Source organism: Rattus norvegicus, chromosome 2 (genome assembly GCF_021556685.1).
Source record: "Rattus norvegicus strain SHRSP/BbbUtx chromosome 2, alternate assembly SHRSP_T2T, whole genome shotgun sequence".
Lineage (NCBI taxonomy): Eukaryota > Metazoa > Chordata > Mammalia > Rodentia > Muridae > Rattus > Rattus norvegicus.
In genome coordinates, this window is record NC_141535.1 from 44569827 (window position 1) to 44584821 (window position 14995).

The window sequence follows — 14995 nt, forward strand, 5'->3', positions numbered from 1 at the left end:
GTGTGTGTGTGTGCCAGGTATGGTGGTACATGCCTTTAAAACTAGTAACACAAAGAAATATCCACCCCAAACATCAACAACAGCAGTGCTGAGAAGCTTGTCTACAAATACCAATGGTCCTGGAGATGCAAAGCCTTTCTGGAGGTACAAAACCATTAATAAACAATAGAGTCACTGGACCAGTGGTCATCTAAATAGTACATTAAAGGTTCTATATACACTTGAGAACAAAGACTAAGGAGCCAAGATTTGTAGCTGCTCCCATTATTGCGGATTTGCCTAGCAACAGAAATGACCAGTTAGGTGCTAAAGAATGCTGCTGCCATCTAGAGGACGAAAAGAAAATTTCCTCCTAATGCCGCACCACTTATTCCAAGGGCACGAACTGCAAGATCGCTGGCCACGTGTTTTTCTTTCATAACGATAAAGACAGAAAGGAAAAACATCACTTATCTCCAGTCTGAGTGTATGCTAGGAGACTGAGAGCCTGTGTTTCTGATGAGGACACCAAGTGTTTGACTTTATTCTCATGTTTAGTTGTAGTGCAGAGAGGGTCAACTAGTAGCCCCAGAGTTCTCTTGTAAGACCTTTCGTTCCACACATCATTTTCTCCAGGTCATGGCAATAAGTTGCAGGCCACTTATAAATCACAGTGGTTTACTATTCACTGTTACCAAATTACTAAATTTTAAAAGTTAAATTAGCTCAAATAAAAAGAATGCAAAGAAAAACCAAGTTGGGGCTGGAGAGATGACTTGGTGGTTAAAAACAATTGCTATTGCAGGACCAGGTTCAGTTCCCAGAATCCACAAGGTGGTTCCAACCTTCTCTACCTGTAGTTTCAGGAGATCTGAACTTCTAACCTTCTTGGACACCAGGCATGCATATGGTACAAAGACAGAGATGTGAGCAAAAACTCCTACATAATAAACAGATAGATGGATAGACAGACAGACAGACAGACAGACAGACAGACAGACAGACAGACAGATAGATAGACTAAAGAAACAGGGAAGAAAAGAACCATGTCTTGAAAGACAGAAGTTTTTTCTCTAAGCAAGCATAACACGAACACACACACACACACACACACACACACAGATACAGACACAAACACACTGACATACACATATATATGAACACACAGAGACACAAAGACAAACACACACACATAAAGATACACAGCTGTAGGAAAGACTTCTCTAAGAACTTGAAAGTGTGAAAAGGTTTGTTCAGTTTTCCATTCTGTTTGTTTTCTTTATCCTCTCATCTCTGGAGAAGCTGTGCACAGACTACAGTAAGGTGTACCACAGAGGCTCACTTTCTGTTCTATATTTCGTCTTCCTCAGCTTCACCATGGCCAAAGGACTGACCAAAAATGATTATCTCCCACCACTAGAGCTGAAAAGCTTCTACCGCCATCATGGCGTCTACAGACAATATAAAACTTAGCTTCATAACTCACTTTGAAACAAGTCTGAACTCATTTGTGCTTCAGGAAAAAAAAAACAAAGACCAAGACGTTCTATTGTGACTTACCTACAGAACCTTTAGACCCTAGCCCAGCTCATAATTCAGTTCACAGATGGACAAAATAAAATGGTGGTTCTTCCTCCTCAGTCTCTATGGACCATCCTTACTGCCCACCATCACTGCATTCTTCCTCCTTGAGGTTTCGGTAGAGCGTCCCTACCACCTTCCACCTCTAACATCCCACAGTGATACGACACCACATCCAGGCCTCACTCCATTCAAGAAGGAAAGCCTTGCAGGAAACTACAATTGGGACAGAAGAGAGCCTCGTAAATAAGACATGATTCCCTAGCAGAAAGAATAATCTGGGGGCCAGCATTACCCCTTTTACAGCTCAGGACCACAGACCGACTGATGGAAAGATGTTTGAATGAACGAGAGGTGAAACAACAGCTGTAGAACACAGGTTCTCAACCTGTGGGTCACAACCCTTTGGGGGCTGCATATCTGATACTCTATATAGCCAATATTTACCTTACAACTCATAACAGTAGAAAATTACAGTTATGAAGTAGCAATGAAATAATCTTATGGCCGGGGGTCTCCATATGAAGAACTGTATTAAACATTAGGAAAGTTGAGAACCACTAACATAAAACAAGATACAAAATTGTCATTAGAATTCAAGCACATAAGTTTGCTACATGACTATTCCCCTAAGTACAGAAACTTGGGTAGCATTAACTATTACAAGGGAAAGCTCTTTCTTAAGAAAACACATGACACTCTCTGAAACACACGCAATGTTTATACTATATTAAGTAGTAAATGTGATGAGATGCAAAACTTTTTTTACAACCCTCTGAGTTGTTTGAGGGTCAGGTGACATAAAGCAAGAGATAGCTCCTAAAATGTCCCTCTCTGTGTACCTGTTACTATCACAGTTATTGCTAAATGCAGTAAAATCAACCACAGAAATTTCTTTAAAGAAATATTATATTTTTTCCTGCGGGCAGAGATATTTATTCCTTCAAAGATCACATATTCTGAGGACTCTCCCAAAATGTAAAAAAGGGACAAATGATTATTTGAAATTGTAACCACTGCCTGCTCGCCATGGCAATATGTGGTCCTTCAGAGAGAAGTCAAGCTAGAATACAGTTGGAAGCTTTCTCCTTGCTGGCAAATCCTCAGGGTGCCAGAAAGTTCTATGCAAGCTACTGGAAGAGAATTCCATCAACAATCTTAATTACTTATGGTCTCCATGTTCAACACCACATGATGACAAGATGAGCTCATTAGTGCAATAGTGACACATCTGTTAAAGGGACATCCAACTACTTTCAGATTATGTTTGAGGCCTGCTCCATGAGACAGAACTCAGTATTGTAGACCCAAAAGCCAATGGCCGAGAGGTCATAGACCCTAATGGGAGACTTCTGCTGTGGTTGACAAGTTGACACTAAGTGCCCATTGAATTGCCTACCAAGTTCCACTTACATCAATTTTGTCTCCTACCAAGTCCACAGCAACCAAGTTTTTTCTGTACAACTAACCTAAGAATGGAGCCTTTCTCTTTGTTTTCAAGCAGGTAGGTGTTCTTTGAGCGAAACTGTCATCCTTGTGAGGTTTTGTCTTTCCTGCTTCTTCCTGAACATGTTTATGAAGCCTGTTTATGTATCCTCCCCACTCACCATCATTCTAGAAATTTCCCCGTCTTTTCTCCTGAGTTAGTAGTTTTGTTTTGTTTTCCAGATCTCATGGCCTCACCTCTTGACCCACCTCTGGTTTTCCTGAACCAAAGAGGTTAATTCTGGTAAAGAATGAAGTAGGAGATACAGTCTCAGCACTGTCTGGGAAGCCTTTATTCCTGCCTCAACCTCATGGTGAGGGTTGTAGGCCTGATGTCATGAAGACTAAGGACGTTCCAATTCAGCTCTTCTTGCAACTGTTGGGGATTTCTGCTTAAAAGCAGGAAATATATCCCCCACCTCTTCCCTGCCTCCTTCCCTCCTCCCTCGCTCCCTCTCTCCCTTTTATTCTCTCCAGTTCTAAACCCTCACAAGAGTGTAGGTTGTGTTGTGGCCTGTTCTGCCCATCTCTGACGTAACTAACTCAATCCAGAAGCTTCACTCACACCTGGAGGATTTTCTTAATTCTCTCCTTCCACAATACCCTTCCCACTTGTCTCTGTTCTATAATTTCTATTAATTGGATGACTCGCTTGATAAATTAATCCCTTAATTTTTAAGAAATAATGGCTCTCCAGTTAGCATTTTGTAGTATTTGACAAACTCTGTCTTCTAAAAAAAAAATGCTAGAGATTTTCATTTCTTTTTAAGTTCCAAGAGCTCTTTCTGTTTTGTGAAGATTTGTGGTTATTTTAAGTGACATTCTGTTCTTGTTTCTCGGGCAGTATTACCTTTTATTCTTAGAAGATATTATTAATAGCCTTACTTTTCAAAGACTTTCCCTTTTTCCTTTTTCTTTTGTTGTCTCTGCTTTCCTTTGTGTTCCTGATTCTCCAAATATTCCTACTTACTACATCCTTTTCATTAAAAGTTTCATTTTCAATCATCACTGATACCTGAAAAATAGGAAATAATCGATCAGCACTGATACCTGAATAACAGGAAATAAAAAAGCACCTCGGAGTTCTTTGTGCTTGGAGTGATAGGCTTTGCTGTGAAAACACTTGGCAGGCCATGGATTGAGGAATCCCTGAAATTCAGTATTCCAAGATCTCCTCAACTTCTTATCCTCTCCACTCTTTTGCCAAGGTGATGAGAGCCAGGCCATGGACACCCGCTAACAGTTTTCTCTTTCTGCACTGTATAGATTTGCACTTCAACTTCAGTGAGTCCGTTCTACCACAGATAGATATGGTGAAACTGGTAATAAAATAACTAACGGCCATATACAGCAGATGCCACATGAATTCATGTGTAGTGTCTCCTGAGCATGGGAAACAGGGTGGAGGACACTTACTCTCTCCAGCAGAAAACCTAAGCCATCCATCCAGTTATTGTGCTGGCAACAGGAACAACTTTGCCTGGGTTTTGAAAATGCCAAACAATCACCTATCTTGGCTTCAATCCCAGAGACCCCTGAGCCATTGGCTCCTGTCAAGTCACTCTGTGGCACCCATCTGCACTGCCTCAACTCCAACCACCCTGCTACATGTAAACCACCAACACTCTCACCTCATGTGTTCTCTGACTAATTGTCATCTATAATAGACCCCAGAAACAATGAGCTCCCTGCTTCTATAGTCCAAATTTACTCCCTGTGTATATGCTGCTGTTGTTACAAATGCTTTGTCCTGGGTTTGAATCCATTTCACGTTTCCCTACTTTTTTTTTCCACACATATTACTTTCATTGCACAGGCATGAAAACTATAAGCTTTTTCAGGACTCCCGTCATAGTCGCTTCCTGTAGTTGTTACTCAAACTGACCACTATTTCTCTCCCTGTATCTGAACCTGACTGGGATGTGATTGCATAATTCTAGTTCAAGCTATCCTTCAACGCACCTTGAATTTAAAATGGCCTGGTGCCTAGCTTTGCTCGACTAGATCCAAGGAAGACATAGTTTGTAGGTTTCAAATACAGACATCGGGGTTCCTGCATGCCTCCGCACACTCTCTTGCAATGCTGTCCAACCACAATGTGTAAAGTAAGCCCCTGCTCGATGTGTTAAATAATGGCAGTCTGTATTGGGGTCCAGAAGCCAGTCAGCTCAGACTTCCCAGACGGAAGCCCCTGACATATGAAGGCGCAGGGGAAGGCATCTTTGATGCGTCTGCTTTTTAATCCTTGCATTCATTTCATGTTCCTGTTTCTGATACCCACTGTCTCTCTAACCCTGAGCCTTTCTGGGTCTCTGCAGTACGAACATTTGCTGCCGTTGGGCCTCCCTAAGCCCAGCTGAGGTCCTGGCTCCTGGAGAATGCTTTGTCGCTGTCCATGTCTTTCCTGCTTTAAAGGCGATAGAGCTATGATGTCTTCCTCTGCTCCCCTTGTTCTGGTTTTTAATGGCCTTTTATTTCCTAGCTGCAAAGTTTAGTGGTCCTTTGAGAGGATGGCAGGCCAACCAGATGTACTAGACTAGACAGATGTACAGCCAGAGTTAACAAGTCTCACTTCGCTTTAAAAGGAAATGGGAGACTATAGAATGTAAATAACTGGCTGGCCCAAAGCTTCAAGATAGTGGTTAGTTGGGGGATTAAAAAAAAAAACGGGAGGCTTGGGGTTGGGGATTTAGCTCAGTGGTAGAGCGCTTGCCTAGGAAGCGCAAGGCCCTGGGTTCGGTCCCCAGCTCCGAAGAAAAAAAAAAAAAAAAAAAAAAAAAAAAAACGGAACCCTCTACAGTCCAGAGTTCCTTCCTCTACTTCATGCTACATTTGTTCTTTTTTTTTTTTTTTTTTTTTTCGGAGCTGGGGACCGAACCCAGGGCCTTGCACTTCATGCTACATTTGTGATTAGGTCAGGCAGCCCATGTGATGGGCCAAGTCTTATCCCCAGTTTACATTAGTATAGATTCCTCTGTACCGTAGGTGAGAGTCTGCAATTCAGAGGTTCGTTCTAGCCTTGACAACTACTAACATGACCAGCGTATGTAAAGAGCACTGTAAAGTCAACAATGGGACATTCTGTATTTCCCAGGTAATGTCTAACTGTATACCATCATTCACACAGAATTATGAAATTTGTCAACTCTCATATGTAAACAAGACTCTGAACAGTCAGTATTAGAATTTTAACTACATAGGCAAATATCTGAGCTACAAACTAAGACAAACTTGCAAGCTACAGGGTATGGACATGACACGCAGGTAAATGACCCTCAAGCTAGTTGGAAATGACTAGAACTAGGTGTTTCATGGCTTGGTATATAATATCACACAGATCAGTTACAATACCTAGTTTCTGTCAATAACTATCAGTGACTATGCCCAAAGCTTTGTTCCAGTCACAATCTGCCACATTTTCTCTCAGGCCCTTTTCCAGAGACTACACTTAGCATCACCAAACAAGTCCAGGAAGAATTGAACCAGCATGGAGGGTTGGGGAAGGATCTGAAGACACTGACAGAGTATCCCACACCTCTGAGTAAAAACATAATTGCTTCTAGAGAAGTGATACCTCTTGTTTTGTTTCTTCACCTAGACCTATCTGTGTATTTCCTCAAGACAATTGCATCCTGAAGAATGTAGGGACCTGTAACACAGCAGTATGAGCATCCCTGCCTGGCTTACAGAATTCAGACCCTCACGTGAGGTGAAGACACATTCGCTGCACGGCCTTCCATCAGGTTCGATCCTTTTATCATTGTTCTACTTTTTATTGCTAATCAGAGACTTTCGCCTCATACACAGGGTCTGCACAGTTCTGGTCAGTCCCTTCCAAGGGTGTGTGCTCACTGCATTTCTCCTGGCATGGTGAGGAGGCTCGATTAGCACACTGAGCAGGCCCCCTTATGAATAAGGGGGAAAATTAAGATTGCTAATATTTAATGAACTCTTGTTCTTTCCATACACTTTGACAGACACTTTATAGGCATCTCATGTCAACCCAAGACAACTTTATGAGGCAGGAATGATTATTATCTTCCTTTTATGGACTCAGAAGCTGAGACTTTGGAAAGTTCTAGATGACTCAATTTGCAAGCATAACAAGTAAGAAGTAAGCCTAATTTTTCCAAATTCAAAAGTTGTGTTCCTAACCACCATGATTCCTATCAAATCAAACCAAAGTGGAGAGGCTTTGATTTATGTGACAGAAAATTAGGGACCCAAGATATTTTAAGATATGTGATTTAAAAGTCTATGGACAATGGTCTTCAGAGTTTAAGACTGAAAAGAAAAAAAGACTTGCCAAAGTAGAGTGGAATGTAGCTGTGAAGAGACCAGGGACTCAATTAAGGCCAAACAAACTGGGGGTTGTGGGGGACAGAAAAGCTCATAAGAAATGTCTCCAAGACTATCCAATAAAATTCAGTGTTATATTTTTAAGTAAATTAGATTCCAAGGTGATACTCAAATAAGAAACTGACTGATTTTAACAATATTGAGACCACATACATAAACAGAATGTTCGAGAAGCCAATGGAGTTTGTTTGTCGGTGTGTTAAATTAGAGCTGACATGGGAATAGAGCTTATGTTGGAATGGTAACATAGCCCAAACAATCAACTATTTGTTTCAAAGTAAATATTGGAGGTACAAGTCAACGATCAATGCCTGAACCACTGGAGTTTTAAGATGTTATGGACCATGTCACAAATAATAGGTGAGGGTAATAGAAAGATTCAAGTGATGGAAACAACCATGTGCATAAATAATACAGAATGGGGGAAGGAACTGTAATAGAGAGATGAGCTGGGTGCCCGGAGACTTCCAGGATGTATTATTCCTCCTGGTAAAACTAGAGAGGGCTTAATGGGGGAACTGGGGAGCATTTGAGGTGGGTTTTCAGTGAGGCATCAAACATCAAAGAGTAGAGAAAGAGGGAGAGAGGGAGCAAGGGAGGTTCCCAGTAGAGTAAGCAAAGCTTGCAGCTCTCAGGAGCAGGCTGGCTTAGGAATGCAGTTAGTCCACAAGGCAGAAATAGAAGGTTCTGGAGTAGGGATGAGAGAGCATAGTAAAATGCCAGGCAGGGGAAATAGGTTGGAGCCAGATAATGGAAGGCCTTGAAGTCTGTAAGGGAGCTTGAGCTTTGTTCTGTAGATAATTTGAAGTCATCCGAAGTTTGATCATATATGATTCATAGGCTGATCTTTTATTTCTTCCCATATGTAAATATATGATTTTTTATGAAGTTTTGCCTCTTATCTCTTCCTAGTCCTCTGCATCATTTGGTAGCCTGTCCTTGGCTTAATGTTCCTAATGTCCCTTGCAGTTTGCATGTTCTATTCAGTATTTCTAATTAACCCTTTATCTAACCTAGAGCTCTTTTTTTTCTCCTTCCTAGGCTTATAGCTGAAAGTCTTATCAACATCAAACAGAGATGTCAACAAAAGAATTCTCCCTCTTTGATTTTAATCCTAAAGTCTATTTCTGATCCACTACTCATTTGACCCAGATCCCATTTGCAGTAAGAAAGGAAAAGTCTTTCTGAATGCTTTTCCCTCGGTGGTTTTCCTTTGGAGCTGTCTCCTATTATACCATCTTTAGTGATTTCCTTCAAAGGGTTCAGCCTCACAGCAAATGGATCTGAAGAAGTGAAAATGTGTCCCTTAGGGAGAGCCTTCCTGCTTCAGACCCGAAAAGTGCCTGAAAGGTGAGAATGTAAGTGAGAGGAAAAGAGAGAGAGATTGGGGGTGGGGAGGAGAGTGAAATTCAGGAGTCAGATCCCTGATGTTTGTCCCCAAAGTGGCAACAAAAGTAGTTCACCAAAAACAGTCAAATTTAATTATAATCTTAGGAATTTTACTTTAGCTGTTTCCTAAAATTCCTTTTTGTGACATGAACACATCCTCAATGTCCCCTCCTCAATAAAACAAAGAAAATAGACCTTCTCTCCTTCCTCTGTGACTGTCATTGAATTACATTTCTCTTTAACTGTTAGAAACTAAATGTTCTATCTGGACATTTTTTACATAATTAAAAAGCTCAACTATTTAATATTTTATATTTTGTTCTTTTAAACATCAAATTACCCCACCAGCCCTCCCCAACATCTCTCCCATCCCACCCTTCCCTTGATCATATAATCCTCTTTAGCTCCTCGGAACACATTCATAAAGGACATGGGAATGGGAGTTGGTAATAATGCAGCAGGAAGTGGGGACCAAGAAGGAAGGATACTCACTCCCACAGTTACTTGATGTCCTAATGTTTAAGAGAAGTAGGAATTCAAAAGCTCCGTGAATTTTCTATATATTCAGAATTTAAAATTCGAAATATTTTTAGAACATCATCTAGGCCCAAGAAGTCATGTAGGAGCCCCAATCTTCAGGTTGAGCACTCAGCCAGGACCTGACTACAGAGAGTGATCCAGGATCCAAACCACTTGCTGGTATTGTCTTTGTATACTGTCTCTTTACTATCTCCTGGCCTTGGTGACATAGGAGGTAGGTCCTCTTTCTCTTTGATTTCTGGTCACCTTTTCTCTGAACCCTCCACCAGAGAACCACCTGCCCACTCTTCTCTCCCTGTCAACAGATTACATGCTACCTTGATGATATAAGCAACTTCCCAGTTCCAGAAAGCTGTCAGGGGATTTAACAGTTCCAGATACCTGAAAAGGTTCTCTGCCTGTGTCTCCTAAACTTCCAGGGAAATCACATCTTTAGGAAAACACACAACAACAGAGAAAGGAAGTTCCACAACAGAGCATTGACTCATACCGTGTCAACCATGCTTTACCCTGGAAGTAAAGTAAATTAGACAGCTTTCTAAACTGAATTAGCTTTCTCATCCTGTGCTGTCTGCCTTCTGAGGCCGTTACCCAGGACAGTACATTTCCATAGCATCAGAACACTCTGCACAAGAAGAAAGAAAGGTTGCGTAAGCCAGTAAGTGACAATCCCAGTTCTGATTTGTCAATCCATGACTGACTGGTTGATGTACATGAAAATGTGCAAAGACTTATGTGTGACACTTAAGCAGTCACCAAGCCAGCCAAGTTCACCAGGGTGAAAAATAAGTGCAGACCACTAGAAGCTACAGACATACCATTTTTTTTCTGGTGTCTTATGACAAAGCATATAGATTAAATTCACCTTTAAAGGCCCATGAGCCCTGCTCACCTGCTGAGCTGCATGCACAGAATTGGAGATCTCCAAACCCTCCAGGATATGATATGATATGATATGATATGATATGATATGATATGATATGATATGTTCCCCAGCTCTCAGTCGAGTTATCCCTGAGTCCAGCTTACTTTCTCCAATGGTGTGATTATTGGAACCTTTCTTTTCATCAGATTCCCTCCCTTCATGCTTGAACCACCTCTAGACTTTGGAGGTTCTTATCTATCTTAGTTGGCTTCTACATTTGATGCACTTTAGAGACCCTTCTACTTACTCAGTTGTCCCAGCAGCTCATAGGCTCATACCATTTCCTAGATCAGAACCCCTGTCTTCTTCTAGCCTCCTCACTTGACTAACCATGGCCAATATGGACATCCTAAGACAGTGTCACTCAGGCTGTGAAAACTGACACCTGGCAGGCCTCCTTCCCATGTGGCTGTGATGAAAAAGATGCATTTTTCTTCCTGATTTACGCTTTGCTACCTAATGGTCTATTGCCTACATCACTACTTTCTTCGGAACTCATTCTCATGCCTTTTTCTTATTTTAGATGGAAGGCCTGTTTCTTGTAAACAGCTTTCTCAATTTAGGCATCAGCATATCACCTTTCCCCTTCTGTTTTGAAAGGAGAGTATCCTTGTATTATAAGAATATTAAAATGGCATTTAGACAGTTTGAGGTGATCTTTCCCACCAGAAAATGCAAAGCCTTTACAAGAGCAGGTACTGGTAACTACTTCTGACTCTAGGGAGTATCCAGATGTCCTGTGGCATTTCTTTTAACCTTTTACTGAGCTGTGGGGTTGGCCTTACGGTGACACATTCTTCCGGTCAATTCAATCTTTTAGCTAGCATCCATTCCATCTCAAGATGGATGGCAACATACATCCTCCATACAAGATACCATGACAACTAAAGAAATAATGTGTACACACAGAGCATTTAGCTTGAAAACTAACTAGTGCACTCTAGCTGTCCTCACAGTCTTTCTTCACCTTATAACCTGAGGCTTATTATCTCTGTTTCCAGGAGTGCACAGGGCCCATCACTAATGGATGGCATTTTCCAGCTACGGATATTTCCCAATGCACAATCTTCCTCCACAATTGTTCTTCCTTGTCCTTAAAATCAAAATATCCTTAAAGGTTCCTGCACAAGCAAATCTATTCTCCCTCTTCACAGCCTTATTTACAGGGCAAATGCTACTCGATGACATACTTTAAGACATAGCACTATGAACCACATGTTTGGCCCTTTTATACAACAGATAAGCCCAATTGCCCAGCAGAGTGAGAAATGGTACTATTCACAGAAGGTGAGATAGGTTGGGATGAGGGCTGGGAGTTATAGCCTGCACTATGAAACCGATGCTTAAAACATTTTCCTTCCACACAACCCTTCTCCCAACTGTCCATGCCATCATCAGTAAAGAAGAAAGCTAGGTTTCATTTGATGAAAGGTTTGTTGTATTTAAATTGTTTCTATTTGACCTCCTTTAAACAAAGATCTATATTTTAAAGCAAATAATCAGAATATTGCTGTAAACTTTAATCATTATTGATGGGTTTATCTTCTAAAGAAAATTTATCCAAGTCATATACTAAAGGCTTCTCTGGAATGATGTTTATAGTTCAAATGATGTCATGATAAATGCATTTGGTCAACATGAAATGCAAACACAAGTGTTTAGCCACAAATAATACTTTTAGCTTGTAAAAGTAGGTCAGCCATCCAAGTCAATTAATGAACAGATAGGAATGTAATAAAAATTCGCACTAGCTTCCCTTACGTCTCTACCAAGAGCAAATACTGTGGAGGGAAACTGTCCAGGCTGTTAATTCACATATAAAACTGACCAAGGAAAGAGTGCAGGGCAAAAGGAAAGGATGGACTGAGGGCCAGAGAAGAAGACAACTGACCTCAATATTCTAAGTTGCTGGTGGCCAACAGGGACTTCATTAAAACCCTGGGCCTCAGTCACCCAGTTAAAGAGGTGAGTCTACACAGGAGATAATCATTAGATATGGCCTCCTAGGGCTCCCCAGCAGAGTTCAGGCAACACAGGGAATGTAGTATGATGTCCAGAGTCTTGCTTCTTCCTGCTTATTAAAGTCCAGCACGACCTCCTCTGAGCCTTATAGAATGACCTAGTTTCAAATAGTTCTCATGCCTGTGGCATTGTCTTTGTTTGCCACTGGCAGTTGCATGTCCTGTGTGTGAGACACCTCTCCTTCCTCTCACCCTAACCACAGGTTCGCCCCCATCTCTGTGTCTCCCTGTCTCCCTTCTCTATACCTATCTGCCATGTTGCACTCCTGTGTATCTGAGAGTGACAGTCAAAATCTTTGACAACTGGTCAACAACAGCAGGGCCCTGTCGGAGCACAAGCCACCGCTCCACATGACAGTGTGGAGTGGTCACCTGTCAGCATGAGGGAAGGTGTAAATCTATCAAAGCACTGGCAACATCAAGTGCATGGGAGAAGCCTAATCAATATTTATTAATAAAATACATTGTCTTAGGTGACAAAGGGAATTACTTTCTGTTTACAGTGGTATCGTTTTCCCATTCATGCAGCTCATGGTACTTAAACATAATGGCCATTCTTGCCCCATAGTCTGGGTTTGTATACCACACTAAGTTAAGTTAAAGTGCAGCATATATGTATATATATATATTTTTTATATATTATATATACATATATATCATATATTTTTTTAATTATAAAGGTCCTTATAGGTTTAGGCAATAAAAATTTATATGCTTTAGTTAATTATAAACATAGTGCCTTTGGAAATAGCATTTCCCCAACCCCACCCTTAGAAACCCATCTTCTCATCTTCACTCACACAAATTTGAGCTACCTTTTCCAAATTTAACCAGCCCAAGAGATGGCATCTTTTGTGTGTGTGTGAGAGAGAGAGAGAGAGAGAGAGAGAGAGAGAGAGAGAGAGAGAGAGAATATTGTGGTTTTGTTTCCTCTGTTGAAACGAGAACTCTCCATGTGGCTGACCTAAGATTCTTGGTCCTCCTGAGTGCTGGATTACAAGGTATACATAGCCGCACCTGGCTCCCATAGCTGCTGAATTAGAATAGGACTCTTGTGTTATTGAGAGTTAATTAAAATGTCAAAAGCCTGTTTTAAGTACACATAATTAATGAAATTTTCTCTGAGGATGCCAAACACTAAAATAGAAGCTATCTACCAAATCACACCACAGACTCACTCTTGATGCTGTGCTATGCAAGCTCTACACAGTAACCATCATTCTGAAGGCCATTCTAAGGACAGCTCTGAAATCAATCAGGGCACAAGGATGTACCTGGTATCATACAGGATTCTCTGCCGGCATTCTGCTAGCATGGGTTTGTATTATACTCTAGACTGGAATTCATAATCTGTGAATAGAGCCTGTGAAAAATACAATGTATATTTTGCTCATTTTTAGGATGCACATATGGTGTGTTGTGGAGATTTAAAAAAAGAAAGACTTTCCCAGAAGCAACATTCAATATTATATAGCCATAAAATATTACACTAATGGAAAACTTCATTGTACTGCCTAAAAAGGAAGTTCATAAAGCCAGTCAGGTAGGGAATTCAGTTCTTCAATACTCAAAGGAGGAATTTTTCAGTTATACAAAAGATTAAAAGGAAGGTTGGTCCTGGCGGAATCCAAAGCAAGACCTTAAGTCCTGTACTCAGACACACTTCCTGCCCTGTCTGATTTTTCAGTAGGAAGGTTTTGAAGATACATTAGAGACCCAGAGAAAGGTAATTCTGCTTCAAACTGAACGAGAAGAAAAGAGGGCCAGACACTCACAACATGCTGTTGTCATGACAACATCACAACATGTTGACTATCCGAGAGTCTTGCTGGGTAAAAACACAGGTTTGCTCTTGTCAGATTTGAAGCCGAAGGTGTATTTCCACTCAACAATGAAGGGTTATTGCCTTAACTTAATGAAGTGAGATTTTAGGGTGGGTAAAAGAATAAATGAACCAAACTAAAAGTGACTTTGGAGAACTCAAATGTGGATATGAAAAATCACTTTGCTTTAGAAGAACTGACAAGTTATTTTTTTTAACTTTTTATTGATTCTTTATTGAGTTTCACATCGTGCACCCCAACCCCACTCATCTCCCTGTCACCCATCATCCATCCTTGCCCTTGTAATTCTCCCCCTAAAAAACACACACACAAGCAAAATAAACAAAACAAAACAGAGCATAGAAAACACTTGTCACGGAAGCTGTAGTATATCCCACAGTGTACCCCTCTGCCCACACATCTTCACCAGTGAATGATCATTGCAATGAGTCATTGATCTGGTTTGAAGCCTCTGTCTTCTGTGACACCATCAATACTGGCTTCTCATCGGGATGCCTCAGAGCTGGCTCACCCACACTCATGCCTCCAGAGCCAGCACCCACTGTCCTGCCCAGTCAAAGAGTAGGACCATCTTCCAAGTATTACAGCCAGCAAGAGGATGGCCCAGCTCTCCCACTCTCATAACCCTGGGTCAGCTTTCCCAACTGCCTTAGGTAGTGGGGGGCAAAGGGGTAGAGAGACAAATAAGTTACCATCCTACTTACCTAACACATTTGCGACTAGAATTTATGAACAATGGTAGCTGATGGTTTCTCACTTCTTCCTGTCCTATGATCATCATGACACACATTTACCAAGGTGTCTGTATTTCTACATTAAACATTAAATTCAAATAAACTTTCTCTGAAGTGATTAGTATATTTTTAAATGAG

At 41.1% G+C, this 14995-nt stretch overlaps 1 long non-coding RNA gene across 3 annotated transcripts in view; it reads right to left on the bottom strand.

Annotated features, from left to right (window-relative positions):
* Positions 1 to 14995, bottom strand: part of LOC147996062 (uncharacterized) — a 151920-nt gene that overhangs the window by 8575 nt on the left and 128350 nt on the right. The gene's annotated exons all lie outside the window — the stretch shown is intronic.